The following is a 20058-nucleotide window of genomic DNA, read 5'->3' as shown; positions in this document are numbered from 1 at the left end:
GCCTCATAGTACGTATGATCTAGTTGTGTTTTTCATTTGTGCAAATGAGATCATGGCACGGATCTGGTAGGCGATGGGAGATGATTTGGAAAATTTCCACACTATAAGATCCTAGCCATCCAATCTTTGACACTTGTCAGTTGAATATGGTTTTTTTTTTTTAATATTCTCCTTAGTTTCCATTTGAAGGATCCTCTGGCCGATTTCCTCTTCAGGCCTGTTCAGGTACTACTTAAAAATGATTTCATCTCATTTTAATAAATTGTAATTGTGCATTAGAGATCATGATTGTTGATTATAAAGATAACTTTTAATCGTCACCACACAATTAAAATTAACTAAAATGACATTAAATCAATTTTTTATGTGGAACCCAAACAGGGATCTGTTTGGTAGGGATGCCTAAAAATTTGCCGATCTCATTCTAATTAATTGAGGGATAAAAAATAATATTTAATATTGAGCTAAAATGAGATGAATTCCATCTACCAAATAGACCTTAAACATTTGATTAGCATCTAATACCTCTCTTTTACAGGTGTCCTACTATGGTTTGCTATCCCTGGATACAAGCACACCCTCTCGAAAAGCACCTTTAGAGGCATCACACGAGCCACCCTGGCAAGTGTGTGGAACATTTGAGTGGTGCATGTGATGGCCCCCACTTTGAAAAGACCATGCACAGATATCGGGTCCATCTACTCATCAGGCTGGCCACACTTCCTGCATTGAATGTGAACGGTCGGGAAATTCTTCTAAAGTCACTTATTCTTTTTATAAATGGGTGGACGCCTGACAAGTAGAAACGCCTCATTTTTTTTCGTTTTGGTGGCATGTTTAAAAGAAAAGAATCAGGCCAATTCATTTGGTCTTGAGTCGAGTCTGAATCGGCCTGACTCGCCAGAGTCAGGGTTGACTTGGGAGGGTTACTCGTATGAAACTGGATGTAGTGCTACCAAGTCCTAGTCAACTCAAAAGAGTCGCATCAGACTCATTGGAGTCTTAATACCATGACCCATGCCCATGACCGGTCAGCACATGTTAACCTTATTCGGTGGAACACCAAAGAAAACAAGGGAGATAATTTGGAAATGCTTCATGACATTAAGGTTGGAATAATTGGTGTTTTTGGATTGGTTGGAGTTGGAAAGATGATCATAATGAAGCACATTCAAAATCGAGTTGGTGACAACACATCTCTTAATATTTTTTGTAGTCAATGAAGACATCTAACATTCATCTTCTGCGGCCTCTTGTTATTTCCATTGTGCCTTAGTTGAAGGTGTATAATAACGAAAATGGATAAATAGTACATTTGATCATGACATGTTGTCTAACATATCTTTTTCGGAGTCTTCTGAATGACTTTTTTAAATAAGTGTATATATAAGAAAAGGTAAGCGTATATGTACCGATTATCCTATTTTTAAAAATGTTTTCTTTCATGGCTTACGTCAAAATTTTTACAACTTTGTCATATTCTTATTTTTTCACTTTATTCCTTAGTCATGAAAAACATCTATTATATATACGTAAGGGAATGAACCAGGCTGTATATGAAAAGATGGATGCACTTTATCAGAATGACACCTTGCAGCTTACCACACTTCCGACTAGTAAATGTGCTATATGTTCAAATGGTTCTACACAATCAAGTTTTATCATAATGCTATCATTGAATGATTGAAAGCTCGCCTAGTCGTTAAGGGGTATACCCAAATACTTGATATTGATTACAGCGAAACCTTCTCTTATGTATCCAAGTTAAATTCTTTATGAGTCATACTATCTATAGTTGTTAATCATGGTTAGCCCATCTTCTAATTTGACGTAAAAAATGCATTCATTCATGGTAATCTCATAGATGAAGTTTATATGGAGTAACCTCCTGGACATATTTGTAATACTCTAAATTTTGCAACCTGAGTATAACACTCTTACCCATAAATTATAAGTGTTAATGAAAGTACTCGTAGGTATACTCTTGAGTATTCAATATTATCATATTTACATTCCTATGAGTACAGATCAAACAAAAGTAAAATAAACTAAACTTCATAAATAGAGTTCCAATCATCATAAAATCAATTGAACTTGTCCACTCAGTTAAGGACTTATTACAAAATTAAATAATCCATTTAAGTATTAATGGTTCTCCTAAAGCATAAGAATAAATCTATTTATTTGTTGAGCACCAAGAGCTCCGTTACACTCATGCAGGGCATCTCATCCACTGGATCCTTAATCGGCTCTTTACTAGTACTTTTTTTTAATTATTATTATTTAATTCTGCATAATTCATGATATTTTTCAATATCAAAAGGATGAGTGACCAACTCAATGAAACCCCCTTCCACTAAAATTACACATCCAATGAAGATATGGTTCATACAATATTAATTTCATTATGCAAATATTGATTAATACATGAATACATAAACCCATATCGGCATGGGGATGCACATCTACCTAAAATTTATTAGTAAACCTACGATGTAAGTGAACGGCCGCTCAATAATCCAAAAATCACAAGGGACGAACATCGACATTATAATACGAAAATCTTAAAAGACATATCAACATCATGACCCTAAAATCCCAAAGGATATACATCAATGTCATCTAGTAAATTCTAAAAGTAACATGAATACATTAGCCAATCTTTTATTAGTCTTATTTATAAAGTAACCAATCATGAAAATCTTATACATTTAGTACCATATTGAATCTCCATACCATGATCAATAAAAATAGTCATTATATATACAAGTCTATTCATGGACACAAAACAAGGGTTTGTTTTCTGTACCATTTAGGTGTGACGCCAAAATCATAAAACATCATAGTATTAAGTCCATAAACAAAATATGCCATATAAGTTTTAATGCATAGTCCAATGAAGTGTATTCTTAACAAAACAATACATAATTGTCTCATGAATAAATTTTCATGTACGTCCTCCATATGGATTACGTATCAAATTGGGTCCTGGACGTGAGAAACCATATTATACATCCTAAGGTACATATTAGATCATAAACATCATTAATTTATTCCTTAGCCATAAACAAAATATGCCATATAAGTTTTAATGCCCAGTCCAATGAAGTGTATTCTTAACAAAACAACACATAATTGTCTCATAAATAATTTTTCATGTATGTCCTCCATATGGATTACGTATCAAATTGGCTCCTGGACGTGAGAAACCATGTTATACATCATAAGGTACATATCAGATCATAAACATTATTAATTTATTCCTTAGCATGGATCATTTAAAAATTTCTATCGTGTAAGCAAACAATGCACTTAGATTAACAATAAAGCGAAGTTCGTACTAAAATAATTCTAATTTATGTATGAGTAAAATTTAATCATATTAGGGTTCATAATAACATGTAAAAGCATGCTAACCATGTGAAGTAGACATGATATATAAGAAGTTTAATTTAAAATAATAGAATGGGGAGAAGAGACTCACACTGCCCCCTCTTAATGGGGCAACTATGCATCCACATGGTTGTGCATTTGCATGTTACCAAGTCGCGGCAACAAAGGATTTCCCATGTCCACTGGATGATGTTCTCCCTTGGAGTTTTAAATGGGGTTTGTGATGGTGTATTTTATTTAGGTCTTGTATAGTCAAATAAAGGCATATTAGCCCTTAATCAAGTTTAACGGTATGACATAAATGGTCAATAATCATCTTTTGAAATAACACGTAGTTGAGTATCTTTTTGTTATAGTTGAAATCTCACCATGAATGAACTGTGGAAAAAGTTCAACCTGAATGTGAAATTGCGTGGTAGGATATCATAACTATGCGCGAAAGCTTAGCGGATCTATAAAATGAATGACTATATCCTAAAGGAGGGGGTGATTAGGACCAATTAAAAATTAATCAATTAAATTCAATTACTTATTTAAATAATTTATCAATTAAAATTAAGTAATAATAATAATACTAAGATTTCCAAGCCAATAGTGGGTCCAAGTACATAGACTGCTAAAGATATGCCAAATGTGTAACTAGTCTATAATTAATAATCTTGTGTGTGCATTACAAGTTAAGTACTTAGCATATAATTCAATTCAAGCATTCATATAATTTACCTAATCAAATACATAAGCATGAATACGAATATACTCTACTCCTGATAGACGCACTATCTCCTAGAGTGTATTGATATTCACTATCTGTAAGCCCCGTATCCTAGACCGTACCGTTCCTTAAGCTTCCGCGGTTTCCCAGTCGAATTTCGACAACCTTCGACCCTTAACCGGTATTTGCGCGCGACCTTGATTCTCATGCCGTCAACCCGAGTGGACTCAACCCAGGACTTGTACCTTAGCGACCTCGCCGTCGCCACGGTTCCGATGCCCCGACTTGCGTGCTGATGCGATGCTCTGGCTAGGAGATGTGGGCCAGCGTTCGGTGCGAGGAAAACGCAACGCATTGCAAAACCCGAGAGAATCTCTACAAGATGTCACATCAATCAATCAACCCATCAATTCCATCATGTCAGTACACATCACCTTTCACCCATTCCCAAGCAAGCCCTAAAAGTCAAAAAAAATCTTACAAGCCCATACCTTCTCTTACAACTTTTGCCATAAAAGTCAAAAAGGGGCTCTTACACCCATCACCACCACATCCATCACTCCATCACCCATCACTCCCTCTCTCTCTCTTCCTTTACAAGTCTCTCTCTCATTTTCAAACTCTCCCTAAGCAAGAAAAAAATTTCATACATATGAGCTCTCCAACTCTTCCAAGCTTCAAGTGTGGCCCACCTTTTCATCCCTAGATCTCTCATCCTAGCCATCCATTTCTCATCTTCCTCCATCAAAGAGAAGCACATGGAGCTAAGGAAGCCAAGGGAGCAAGAAGATCAAGCGGTGGGTGCTTTGATAGGGTAGTTTTAATCTTTTTTTTGATGAGCTAAGTGAGGCCAACCAATCAATGGTTTGGATCTCACTTTGGACCCTAAGATGTGGCCGATGGCCCACTTGGATCATCATGATCATGCCATGATGGGGCCATTCTCCATGGACCCCATCATGATGTTTATTTTTCTTGCATATTTAGGGTCATCTAGACCGTCTAATTTAGTGGAGAAGGGATCTCCACCGTTGAATTTTGATTTAATGGGCCTATGTGTAATGGGACCCACTTGATGTATGATTTAGTGCAAGGGAGGGCCCATAGTGCCGGGGTCCCTCCATCACGCGGGTCCCACTCTCTATCCCTCTCTCTCCCTCTCTTTTTTTATGTGTGATGATAATGAAGTTGTGTGGCCCACTTGAATGGACCCCATCACGAGGTATGTATTCTATCCAAACCATCTACAAGTGGGGCCCACTTTGTGTGTATTGTACCCACACCATACCCCACTTGGTGGCCCACCTAAGCAGGGCCCACCTCTAATGTATATGCTAAGTCCAGCGTCCAGGGAAAAACAAATATTGGCTTGGTTCCAAGCTAATGGGGGAGGCCCACTTATTTTTGGCCCCACCTTGATTAATGTCTTCAATCCACGCTGTCCATTCCTTTCCCAACCTCATTTTAGGCGTTGAACCGAAAATTGGTGTCAACCCGAGGACCTGGCGGGCCATACCATATCAAATGGTGGTTTTCACCATTGAAACCTTCCCTGATTGTTTATACGCTGAAATATGCCCAATATTGGGCTTGTTTTGCTTATCTTGAGCCATGGAGGGCCATTGGACGGAGTGGATTCTCTGGATGTGGACCCCACCTATGAAAACCACAAAATTATTGAAATAAAAAAAATAAAATGTTAACACAGCAGCCGACGCTGCTGTGTCAGAGAAGCAGCAGGCGCTGCCTGAGCACCAGCGCCCGAGCGGACGGGCGGACGGGCAGCCATGGGCCCTACCTTGGTGTTTATTTGTCATCCAACCCGTTCATGAGGTGGGCCCCTCCCTGAAGTGGCCCCACTCAAAATATCAGCTTAATCCAAAGCTCAGGTGGCCCACACGAAAGGAAACAGTGAGGTTGAGCGTCTGCCATTGAAACCCCTGTTTTGGGCCACAGAAGTTTTGGATCCAACCGAAATTTGTTCTTCCTATTCATTTGGGTCCGCGGGACATTATCAATGGATTGGATGGTATGTAAACATTATGGTGGGCCCCAAGTGGAGCCCACAGTGATATATGTACCTTACTCCCACCGTCCGGACGGACGGTGGAGCCCACTGTAATGTGTGTGTGTACGCTTGTGCATGTGCGCCTGTGTATGTGGTCGTGTGTGTGTATATATATATAATATTATATTATAATAATATTGAATGTACTATATATATATATTATATATTATATTATATATAATATATATACTGGTGGTGGAAGGCCCATCTCAGTTTACTTGTGGCCCAAGGGTCGAGGCCCATTTGATGTATTAGGGGCCCATGGGTTAAGGCCCATTAAGATGTATTGGGGCCTATGGGTTGAAGCCCATTTGATGTACATATAAGGCCCAATTGGTGTGGCCCATTTGATACACATAAGGCCCATAAGATTAGGCCCATTTGATGCATTCTAAGGCCCACGGGTTATGGCCCATTGGAATGCACATAAGGCCCATTAGTGCAGCCCATTGATGTGGCTCACTTGATGAATATGAGGCCCATATGATACGACCCATTTGATGTATTGAAGGCCCAATGGGATATACCTAAGGTCCATTGCAATGTACAATCCCAACATGATTTATGTAATGATGTTTACGACGGGCTATACCTTGGGAGCAATGGCGGTTTGAAGTCCCCATTGTAAGTATAGTGTTGGTTAAATGTTCGCATTATGACTTCCCCTAGGGTCCATACGTGTAATGTGTAGGCCGTTTAGGCCCATCTTCGTTATGAACATCATCCATCCCATATAACATATTTAGTTCCATGACTCATGATCATATGCATCATACGTATGCTTGATATGAGAAATGACTGATCATAGCATATGCCTTCGGGCAGATTGTTTAAGGGCTCCCGTACAGGGGGTGTTGCCCTACATGAGCGCACGATACGCGTAGGATTGCTGTATGAATGGATAGTGTGATTCATGCATTCGCATTGTGTGATATGGTTACTGTACGCCCTAGCGACATCAGGGCCGTAGCCTCCACAGACGTATCTTGGTTGGCAGGATTGGATACCGAAAATACTGTTCTACATAGGGTGCTATAGATATCCCTGAGTGAAAGTCCCTAAACCCTTATGGTACCAAGAGGTTGCTCCAACGTCTAGACCGAGTGGGTGCATGAGCGCTGAGTGCCGATTACCAGACGGCTGTGCTTTCCACTGTGTCGTGGTCGGTTGGAAGGGGGTGCGGCTTTAGCCGCCCGAGAGTAGGGGGCAATGCTAGGCTGAGTCTGACTAGCTCGAGGAATGGGTCCGCTATTGACGAGCCGAACCCGATATTGGCAGGCAGATAGTGAGGTCTTTTCCACTCACCTTATTGCGCACGATGGGGTGGCAATCTGGCTTGGAGTGTACTAGACCCCGATGGTATTTCAGATTTCGAGTTGTATCGATATGTGGACTTAGATGAGGATTTGTATGCTTGAATTGCATTTCGCATTGCATGGCCTTAGTATGGCCGACATCATTCTTTGCACCGCATGGCCTTGGTACGGCTAATGGTATTCTTGGCATTCATCAGCATGTTCTGCATTACTCTGATACTGCATAACTGCATTACCACCTTGAGCATACACTTTCACCACCCTCTAAGCTTTCTATAAGCTTATTCACAATCGTTGCGTGCAGGTGACGTTGGATCGCAGCAGTGCTAAGGCTTGGGGGCGTGGCAAATCATTTTGGAGTTTTTGTTCATCTTCATTGTATTTCCCTTTATGCTAATTGTACTTGTAAAGTTTTTTATCATAGTGGAAATGTGATGGAGTTTTTGGTTGTTGTTTGTGGGTTATGCCTTTGGTTATGCTTATTACGAATCAAACTGATGTTGAAAATCCTTCTTGTAGCATCCCAGGATCGGAACCTGGCGAATGGGCGCTGGGTGCCGAGAATAGGGTTCTACGGAGGCTGTCGGCGCCGGATTCGGCGATCGAAAATTTTGTGAGCCGGGTTTCCAAGTTTGGGGCGTGACACTATCTGAGGTTTTAAATAAAGTTTACTTCTAACCTTTACAGCTCTACACAAGGACCTAAGTCCTACACAAGAACCTAACAAGCGCACACTCTCACCAGTGGCTCTCATAAGTGACTTTAGTTGATTTTCTATCGGCTAACTAACAACCTCGGTCATAGTCGAAGGACCTATGTTTACTCTCGTCGGAGGCTCCTACAAAGACTAACATGAATGTATCGGTGTTCGGTAAATTTGACCCTACACAAGAGCATAGGTCCTATACAAGAACATATCGAATTTAAGTTACAAATTCTTACCCTCAATCCTACACAAAAAAGAATGTATGAACTCATATATGACACTAGTTGAATTAAGTCCCCTTGACGTGTTGTTCTTGATTTACTTTTTCAAAGTTCTCCTGTTCTTAAATCGACTCCTCAAATGCTCCTCCAATCGTTGATGCCAATGCTTACCAGTTCTTTAACTCTAAGATCAAACACATTGCATATGATGCTTCATTTGAGGTGACCAAGGTGATGGGAGGGTTATAGAATCTCCAACGACCAATGAGATAGTTGAAATCTTAAGAGATTCACCTAAAAAAGTCTTTTAGAGGATTTAAATAAAGAATATGCCAATTTGATTGGGTCTAAGCTCTAGAAAATGGTGGAGTTTAATTTTATCTTCTCATTTAAGGTTGGAATCCTTATTAGAGTGTTAAAGCTTATGAAGATGACTTGAAACTTATGAAATTAGAAGTCCAGGACGTATAATATTAATATGCTATCACCTAGCCTTCTATTTTCCTAAAAACCCATTCATTTTGCCCAAGAACCTAATGTCTTTTTATAAGAAATCGATTTGCAACGACTACAAAATGACTAGTTAACGGCTATGCGATCTAATCAGAAGGCTCTTTAATAGGAACGAAGGTCCTTCAATAGGATTGAACACACTATCGATCCATCAAAAAAATTCAGAAATTTATCTATTGGGTTGCTGAACTAATTTTTCTATCGGATCGAGTGGTCCTTTAATTCCATCGAGTGCCATCGACAACCTGGTGATGAGATCGAGGACCACTCGAAAATTGTTGTTTTAGGCAGATACATTTACAGCAGTTTTGCACTGCTTCTATCCTTATTTATCATGATCTAATTAAGCTTCTATGGCTAATGGATGATCAACAAGGTTTACTTATTAAGGTTAGGATCATCTAGATTTCAAGGGTTGTTTTGAGATAATATTAGGGTCTCCAAGGCACCTCATATATTGTTCTTTACTCCTTGATGCTCCACGTTCTCTTGTTTCTTCAGTCTTCAGCTTCTAAGGCTTAACCAACTACATGACACACGAACTCACATGATTGACAAATAAAGTGCACAAATCAGCGCACTAACAATCTCTCCATTTGTTAATTATGTTACAAAAACCTAACCTAGATAATGTTATGGTCCATACCAATGACCTACCAAAACAATTCAAAAATTTACATGTCAAATATAAATGATTTACAAGTTGAAATACTAAGATATGTAAACTTGCAATGCACTCCTATAATTGTTCCTCTTATCTTCATCAATTCTTAAAATAAATAGAACATGCAAGACAGAATTCATTATTTTCGTGAGACTTGATATATATATATCCCCCCCAGCCCCCTCCTCCTTATCAGTATTTGACAAAGAGTTAATTCAAATATATATACCAATAAAGACAACATGAGACAACTCTATAAGTTATGAATTTACTAATTATAAGGCACATACTAATAACGGGATAAATGGTGTATATAAACATTAAAACATGAGGCATGCTTATTATGATCATTCAAAAGATATACCAATTGAATTAGGAATGATCAATGATAGTCTAGCATAAATATATGATAATAAAATCAAGCAACTGTAGAGCTAAGCTATCACAAAAAATGAGGCTACAAATCCTCGAATATGCTTATTAAGCAAATAAGACGAGGCTTAATTCCTTGAATTTTCAATGGTGCTCAAAATAATGAGGCTATAATCCTTAAATTTTATTATTAGCTCTCATAGACTTTTTAAAGTCACATTCCCCTCTACACAACCTACTTAGGTGTGAATTTCTTAAGACCCGGACTATATTCAAGAGGGAGAATAATTTTCCTATATTCATCTCCCTTAGGTAATTTCTTAGTTGGAGATCTATGTTCGATAGAGGATTTATCTATGTGAGTCTTAACTTGATAAACATTGCCATTGATTAACATTTTCATATTTTCATAAAGTCGGATAATTAATTTCAGCAACACTTTCATTCGGTGGGTCATTTTAGGAAGGGTTGAAAAATCTCTTTTCTTTTTCGACGATCTTTTAGGGATGCTTCTTCATTGGTGTTGCAATTTCTCAGTCATGAGATTTTTACCAATTTGGTTAGTGACAGAGGTAGATTGGACCCTTTTTAAGATTAAGCATTTAAAAATAAAGTGCTCAATATCTCCACAAGCATGGCACACAAGATAGGCTCTCGAGCTACTTCCCCAAGTAGATGAGTCTCTTTGCATTACTTGAGGGGTAGAGGTAGAGGCAAAGATGTGAGTATCAAGTTCAAATACTTTATTATTCGTAATAAGCGCACTCACGCTAGATTTACATATATATTCATATTCTTAGGTAACCTTATTTTCCTCTTATAGGAAGACATCGTTCCAAGGCTTATTATTTGGATTAACTTTAGGCAGTTAAACCCTTTAAAATCTATTCGCTTTGATACCAATTGAAATTACATGGTGGGATACCACGACTATGCACGAAAGCTTGGTGAAGTTATAAAATGAATGTCTATATCCTAGAAAGGGGGGTGATTATGACCAATTAAATTTTTTTAATTAAATCCAATTGCCTACTTAAACATTTTTCCTATTAAAACTAACTAAAGCAAATAACACTAAGGCTTCCAAGCCAATAGTGGGTCCAATCACATATACTACTAAAGAAATGCCAATTATGCAAGTAGTCTATAATTTATAGTGAGCTTGTGTGTGGATTATAAGTTAAGTGTCTATCATATAATTCAATTCAAGCATTCATATGATTTATCTAATCAAACACATAAGCATGAATAAAAATATACGCAATTCACATGTAACACCCCGTACTTTCAAGTACTCGGGTGCTACTGTAGAGATCTGAATCAGCTTACACGTGTGTGAGAACACACGTGACTCACCTGGTGCATCATCATCTAATGGGCCCCAATCTATCAACCTCGACCATCTGATACGATCTCATTCAAATATTAGGCCACCTGACCGTTGACTCTTAGGACAGACAAATCTAATCCATATTATATTTATACATTCGTAAAATAAATTATATAAGTTATGAATCGTAAAATTTATATTACAAAGAGTAATGAAAATTTATTGTAAATAACATGTCGCAAACAATTTAACATTTTAACATAAGAGATGCATAGCCATACAGATAATACACAAATAAGATATATAAATCCTTGTTCCCTTTTTCACTAATGTCCATGTAATTTTATCCAAACTCTTGTTGAGTGGACAAATAAATAGACATGACCCACAACAACAATTTTAGAAAAAATAAAATAAGAAAATGACAATATATATATATATATATATATATATATATATATATATATAATGTAACCTGAATATGTACACTATGAAATCTATATATTTTTCATGAAAAAATGATACATACGTATTTAATGTATATAAGACATTATGAAAATAATATTAAATAAACATAATGAATAATGATTTCACAACATAAAATCAAGTTTTAAATAATAATGTAACATTGAATAATTTTTTTATAAGTATTATACAAAAATAATAAAAATTGCATTAATATTAGTCTCTGGGTGGTCACTCATTACAAAAGACATACAAACAGCCAATAGGACCCTTTTAACCGTTGACGTCCAATTTCAGAATCATCCGATCCTCAGATCAGGGTAGGTACATAATGGACCCTCCAATCGGTTAGTATGGCCAACCTGAGATTTGGATCCACGTGATTTTTGGTGTGAGGCCGTATCCATGACATCCAAAACTAATGAACGGAGTGGATTTGACATAAACATTACAATGGCCCCCACACGTGGTGCATGTACACCTTAAAGATAGTGCGCACGATGTGCACTGGACCTAGCCTAACGGTCAATCCGCATTTGACTGATACTACTTGCAAAAAATGAGGATTTCTCTTGCCCATTTTAAGAATTTGAAAGTGGAAGACTTGAGGGCTCAAAGTGGGCCATCTGAGGGACTTTCTAGACGATCCAAACTGTCCATTTCACTCATGGGGATCCCCTGATCAAAATCGTATAGGGGTTTTGACCCCTGCATAGGAATGAGAAAGAACGGTCCCAGCCGTCCTTCACGTGGGGCTGAGATCCGATGAGAGGGACCATCAAGAGACTTGTTGGGCAAGCCAACATCCTATGGACCAAAGGGTTACAACCCTCCCCCTTGCCAGTTGAGAGGAGTCCTCTCACAGCCCAAAAACGGCTAGGAAATTAAGAAAGGAGAAAAAGAAGATTTTCTTCTTTTGGATAGTGGTGGCTATCACACTCGTGGCCGTCCGATGGGCCATGTGGCTTCATCACAGTGCTCCTGCATGGAAGGTACGTGATGAGATGAAGGAATTTCTCATCTCATGAGATAGAGCAAGATCTCATCTGAGATCCGAAAAGTGAACCCCACACTACTTATGGGACCCATCTAGACCGATCAAATAGTGTGGATTACCCTGAGAACCCTTGGATAAAAATCCACCATTGTTGGGTGGGTCATCTTCCTTAAAATCCCACCCAACCACCAACCTAAGATGGGTCCCACCTAGCCTAGAAGTTATACTTCTAGGTAGCCCTGGATGCCATCAATACATCCCCAAACGTGGATGGACCCCATGCAAGCCCCCTCTTCAATCCCAACCATTGAGTGTGGAGAGTTTTTGCCAACCATCGGCCTCTCCTCTCCCTGCCTATAAAAGGGGAGGTTCAGCTCTCCCAGATTTACTCAGAAAGTGAGAGAGAAGGAAAGAAAAAAAAAAGGAGAGAAAAGAGAGAAAGAAAAAGAGAGTGAAGGAGTGGACATGATCAGCTAGGTAAAACGGCCCAACTCCATTTGTGTTCTTCTTCCATTTCTCCTTCATTTTTCTTATGAATGCCATCCATGATTAATGGGCCACGCACACGTGGACCTCATGCATGATGTACATATAGTGTATCCTCACCATCCAGCTAGGATGGTGGGATCCACCCACCTTGATGGGTGTATTCTGAGTCCACACCATCCGTCCAGTGACTAGACGCTGGACCTTTTCAGAAAAAATAAATAAATAAAAAGAGAAGAAATAAAATAAATATGTATATATAAATAAATATATGATATAAGATGGTATATATATTAAACATATATGGGGTGGGCCCCACATGGGACCCACCTGTGGAGCGACTAGCTGGGGTACGTATGCCCTAGCTATATAGTTGCTGCACTGATGACCAGGCAGCGCTTTAATCCAAGCCGTTCATCTGTTTTAAACAGCGGATGGAACCCCACCTCTGATGTATTTTGAATAAACTCAGTTCATCTGTATGTGGAATCTCTCCCACCTTAATGTTATTGCATCTGACCGTCCATTGGAGGACGCTACTGGACTGATGTCCAGCAGCTATGAGATCATCATGATACATGTATTGGACGGTGGGGATTACTGTTGAATATAGCTGACGTTTTGACATCAACGAGTTGTGTGGATCTGATCCACACCGTCCATCTGCATGGACCCACGTGCTGTGTGGGTTTTATCCACACCGTCCATTTGATGGGTCCCCTTTATATATGGGGTGCCCCCAAAAATCAGCCATACATAGAGCTCAGGTGGCCCACTCTATCTACAATCTTGTGAAGACATGTTAAACCATATAAAAGCACTTGCCGGGGTCCATCTGAGATTTGGATGCACCTGAAACTTGGTTTGACCCCTTAACCTAGTGGGACACACATAATGGATGGGTTGATTTTGTGAACCACAACTTGGTGGGCCCAACAAATGATTATGAATGCTTTAATGGTGGATTTTAGTATCTATTATCATGATTAGATCTACTATTAATACTTGATAGCTATTATTATTATCATTAGTATTGCGATAATAATTATGGTTATTAAACGCAACTAACCTTTAGTAGATTATCAATGCTAATAGTAGTGCTTACAAACAACATTATCATTATTAAATATTAGTCATTTAATTATCATTCTTAGGTACAATCATTAATAGTTGATCATAGCATTATTAGCATCATAATGATTATTATTAATAAATTGGCTAACGTTAATTATAACACTAATGTTAACCATTACTTTTCAACTGTTAAATTAATATGGTAAATTATCATATGCCAACTACAATTCAAATCCTAAAAATTTATCATAGACCTAAACTTAAGGGTGAACCCTAGACCTAGGTAATCTAAACCCTGAGCTAGGGCTTTAACCATAAACAAGGTACTAAGCAGGATTAACCATTGGTTGATTCTTCATATTAGCATTGAATATTGTAAAAAAAAAAAAAAACTATGATTATTATACTTCTTAAGTAGACAATAGGTTATTAATCATTATAAGAGTATTAGGTAAGTTCGGTACATTTAAATATGAACTTATGAACCATCATTATCAATATTGATGGATTAATACCCCTATAATAAATATTATTCGATTAGTTGTATGATAATAATAATATTATTAATATTAATAATTCAGGATTCAAATTTTAGAATCTAAGTTTAAGACTAAACCCTAAGATGAAAACCCTAATCCTACATTAAGGCTCTAAGATAAATAATCCAAACCCTAGGTTATAATCTCAACCATAAATAGTGTGTAAAACTTGATCTAACCATGTAATTTCCTAATTCATGATAGGACTCGATTATAAGGGACCACACATCCCCTAGTCATGCTGGTAGGCGATCCAACTATAAGGTGATGATTCTTCCCCTTGAGTTTTCTATCTTTTTATTAGCCTAAGTTATAGTTCTTATTTTAATTTAAAATTGATATCTCCATTTCATATTCACATGTGTTAATTATTGGAATTGAATTGGTACATGTTTATCCTGCATATTTATTCATACTTGTGGATTATTTGTGGATTGCTTATGGAACCTAAACTAGTACATTAGTGAGAAATCCCCACCTATAAATGTACACCCATACTTAGGATGTAACCCAATTGGTTGTGATTAAAATCGACCTTCGGCTTAGTGGTTATTGAATGTTGGTTCAAATTGACCATTGATGTGGGCCTACCATCTAGGGTTGTTGTATCCAATGGTTTTCAAGAATGGTCTTTTATCGCATGATTTTGATACTTGCTCTATGTGGCTTATTTTGATAATTGCCTTACGTGGCTTGTTTTAGTATCTCCCTAAGAGGCTTTGTTCTGGTATTTTTTCTATATGGGTTCGATGTTTTTATCGTGCAACCATGCGATGGTAAGCCCCATATATTGTATTATGATTGACCATTAGTTGACGGGTTTCCATTAAACATCCTAAGGTGGTAGCCTCATGAGCCGGGGATGGTGGTATGGGACCTATGCCCGAGCTATCGGCCTACGCTGGTAACAAACCCCCGTAGTGACCTTGAGCTTATTTAAATTGGCTGATTGTAACTAGATTAATAATGGTTTGGCTAATCATACATTCATGGCATATTAGTGATGATGGGTGGCTAATTCTGGATACTGTAGCATGTACCTTAGGATCATCGGGTATCATTTCGCTAGCTCCTAGACCACCAACTATCGATCTATTGTTCCGACTAGATGATTTTCTTAGGTCGATGATTGCATGGGTGACGAGCCCAATTTCCGCACGGATGTGCATCCCCGGGGCGATGTGCATTCACGCATCCATGCATTTGAAAAGATTGCATCATGTATTATTTTGATTGCCTTGTTGTTTTATAACTATGCTTACCCAATGCGGCGGTGTAAAATCTTGAGGAAAATTCACACTGAGTTGGCCATTAATCTATCAAATATATAACCGTACAGGTAGAAAAGGTTGTCAGGTGGCATTCAGTTTCAAGCTGGTAAGGAGTTGAGTACAAGTGTCAGGGGTGTATGGCTGTATTGCAACGAGGTGCTCCGTGATCTTACAACTTAGTTTTTATATGCATTTTGTTATCTCTCTTGTATAAACTGTGAAATCCATATATTTGTTAATTCAGAGACATTGGTTTGTATAAGTCATTATGGGTAACTTCTTGTACATCCTAAACGTAGCTAAAATCTTCCATTATGTACGATTTGTCCATTCTACGCTCATTTGCTTACTCTGATAGTTGAATATATATATATATGTATGTATAATCGAATTTGACCATCTTTTAAGGTTAACACTCGGGTTTTTGGGAAACGGATTGTGTACTCGGGTCTCGAAAAGTCAGGGCGTTAAATCACAATCGCAAATACAAGCATATATAGTGGTTCAGTTTTCCTACTCCACTCTCGATGGACGCACTCTCTCCTAGAGTGTATCGGTATTCACTATCAGAGGTTTTTAATTAGGTTTTGCATCTAACATTTATAACTCTACAAAAGGACCTAAGCCTGACATAAGAACCTAATAAGCGTACACTCCTACCAAAGGCTCTCGTAAGAGACTTTAGTTAGTTTTCTATTGACTAGCCAATAACCTCTGTCCTAGTCCAAAGACCTACATTTACTCCCACTGGAGGTTCCCAAAGAGACTAATATGTACACATCCATGTTAGGTGAATTCGACCCTACACAAGAACCTAAGTCCTATACAAGAATCTATCAAGTTTGGGTTACAAACTCCTACCCTCAATCGTATATAAGGAAAGAGAGCATGGACTCATACATGACACTTGTCGAATTGAGACCCATTGATGCGTCGTTCTTGAGTTGCTTCTTCAAAACTCTCCCTTACTTGAATCCACTCATTATATGCTCCCCCCATTTATTGATATTAATGCTGGCTAGTGCTTAAACTCCAAGATCAAATACCTTGCATTTGATGCTCCATTTGAGGTGACCAAGGTGATTGGATGGTAGTAGAATCTCTTACAACTAATGGGATAGTTGAAATCCTAGGAGATTAATCTAGAAGGTTCTTTTAGAGGATTTATGTATGAGGCCGACCGTACACTTTGTTTTTTGTGCCGGCATATCTCTGGTGGACTAGATCGGCAGTTTTTTTATCGTTACTCTATTTTTGGACCGCAATACTCCGAGACTTGTACCTTAGTGACTGTTACGATTCCAATGCCACGTGGCACACCCCATTTCAGTGCTTAGATTAGAATTTGTAATTTTAACCTTCTCTTTTCATAATTCCCTATCTACCCAAAAATTTTTACTATAAAAGCTTCCAAACCTCTCTCATTTCTATAAAATTTCCTAGTAAATGAGAGTGAGAGAAAAAGATTAGAGAGAAAGAAGAAATTATAGAGAAAGAGAAGAAATTAGGTAAATATTAGAGAGAGAAGAGATGTAAGGCCCGTATCCTACACCGTACCATTCTGTAGGCTTCCACGGTCCTCCCGATCGATTTCCGGCAACCCTTGACCTGTATCCAGCATTTGCAGGCGATTTTAAGCTGAGTCCTGCAAACTAGAGTTGGCTCGACCCGAGACTTGTACCCTAGCGACTGCGCTGTCGCCGTGGTTCTGATGCCGTGTCTCGCGCGTCGGTCCAATACCCAGGCCAGGAGATGTGGGCCCATGTTCAGTTCGAGGAAAACGTTGCGCATTGCAAAATCCAAGAGAATCTCTACCCAATATCACATCAATCAATCAATCAATCCCATTAAGGGTCAAGTGTATGTCAAGTACACATCACCTCACACCCCATCCCCAAGCAACCCTATAAGTCAACAATTCCTTACACAACCCATACCCCTCTTACACAAATTACCCTAAAAGTCAACAAAGCTCTTACACACTCATCACTCACTTCACCCATCACTCCATCACCCATCTCTCTCTCTCTCCTTACAACCCTCTCTCTCTCTCATTTCTCAAAACCCATTTCCAAGCAACCAAAAGATCACACGTTCAAGCTCTCCCAAATCTCCATGAGAGAGTTTTGTGTGTGGCCCACTTCCTACCCTCTCATCTCCCATCTCAACCATCAAAACTTAAACATCTTCTGTTGAAATCAAATCTAAGGTGATTACCTTTCCAAGGAGCCAAGAAGAAGTGGACGGTGGGTGATTTTGGACCCACATTCTTCCTTTTTATATTTTTCTTTTTGTGATTTAAGGGCCCACATATGATGGGACCCAACTTGATGTATGCTTGTATCCAAGAGGGGCCCATAGTGGCGAGGCCACTCCGCCACCACCGATATCTCTCCTTTCCTCTTTCTCTTCCTCTCTTTCTTTCTCTATGATTAATGGCCCACCTATGATGTGTGTATTTTATCCATGACGTTCGACAAGTGGGCCACCTTGATCCCGGTTGGGGCCTAAATGACCGGACGGTCACATAGGCCCGGATGTTAGGGAAGGATAAATATCAGCTTGATCTGCCTCAGGGCTTGCTCAAGCCATATAGACTCTTCTTCAGTCTGCACACTTTGTTCTTCGTTCCTGGTGCCACGTGTCCTGTCGGTTGATGCATATATATATATATATATATATATATATATATATATATATATATCTATATATATACGTATATATATATACACACACACACACATGTATATGGCATGTTTACATATTATTATAATATTATATTATATGATATAATATTATATATTATGTATATAATAGATATACATATGCACCGTACGTGTGGGCCCTATGTGGGACCCACCTGTTTGGGACAAAGGGTTGGCTGGTGCACGAACACAGCAGCTGTATAGCTGCCGTATTGACGTCAGCCCATCAGCTTGGGGCCCACTTGGAAACGCATTGAATATCCCCACCGTCCATGGGCTGGGACGGTGGGTCTGACCATGTAAAGTGTATTATATACACACCGTCCATCAGCTGTAGATCTACGCCAACCATTTGCCAAATGGTGGGACCCACTGCCATTTAACGTCAGAATTCCGTGGGTCCCACGTGATAGCTAAACCGTCCAGATGGTGGACCCATCTGCTGATTAATGTCAGCAAGTTCTGGGGTCCCACGTGTGGCTGTGTCCCATCCAACCGGCCATCCATTACGTCTGGTGGGCCTCAGTGTGGACCCCACCATGAGGTGTGCTTTATCTACGCCGTCCATCTCCATGGGGCCGCTGATGCATGTGCTGCATCCAAACCGACCATCCTTTTGGCAAGCTCATTTTATGGCTTGAGGTAAAAATGAGATAGATCTACTTATCATGTGGCAACTGCTAAAAATAGTGGAGCATTGAACATCTACCATTGAAATCCCCTTGGTATCATAGAAAATCTGGATCAACATGAAATTTGTTTTCTTTTTATTCAGGTTTGTGTGACCTTATGATCAGATTGGATGGAAAATAAATATTATGGTGGGCCTTAAGAATTTCAATGGTGAAAATCATTATCACCAATGTTATTTGGAGTGCGGTCCAGATAATCTTTCAATATGATTTATTTTTTAATGCCCTAAGATGATCTTTAGCACATAGATGAATGGTGTAGATGAAGAGGCCCATCGGTGTGGCCTATTTGATATACATGAGGCCCATCGGTGCGGGCCATAAAATATGGCCCATGTGACGCAACCCATTTGTTGTATATGAAGCCAAGCAATACGGCCCATTTATTGTATATGAGGTCCATGGGTGAGGCCCATTGTGATGTATTCGAGGCCCATTGTGATGTATTCGAGACCTATGAGTGTGGCCCATTGTGATACATTTGTGGCCCATGAGTGAGGCCCAATGCGATGAGTGTGAGGCCCTTGAGTGAGG

This window comes from Magnolia sinica, chromosome 8 (assembly GCF_029962835.1).
Source record: "Magnolia sinica isolate HGM2019 chromosome 8, MsV1, whole genome shotgun sequence".
Classification (NCBI taxonomy): domain Eukaryota; kingdom Viridiplantae; phylum Streptophyta; class Magnoliopsida; order Magnoliales; family Magnoliaceae; genus Magnolia; species Magnolia sinica.
Note: the sequence above shows the minus strand (reverse complement) of the source record.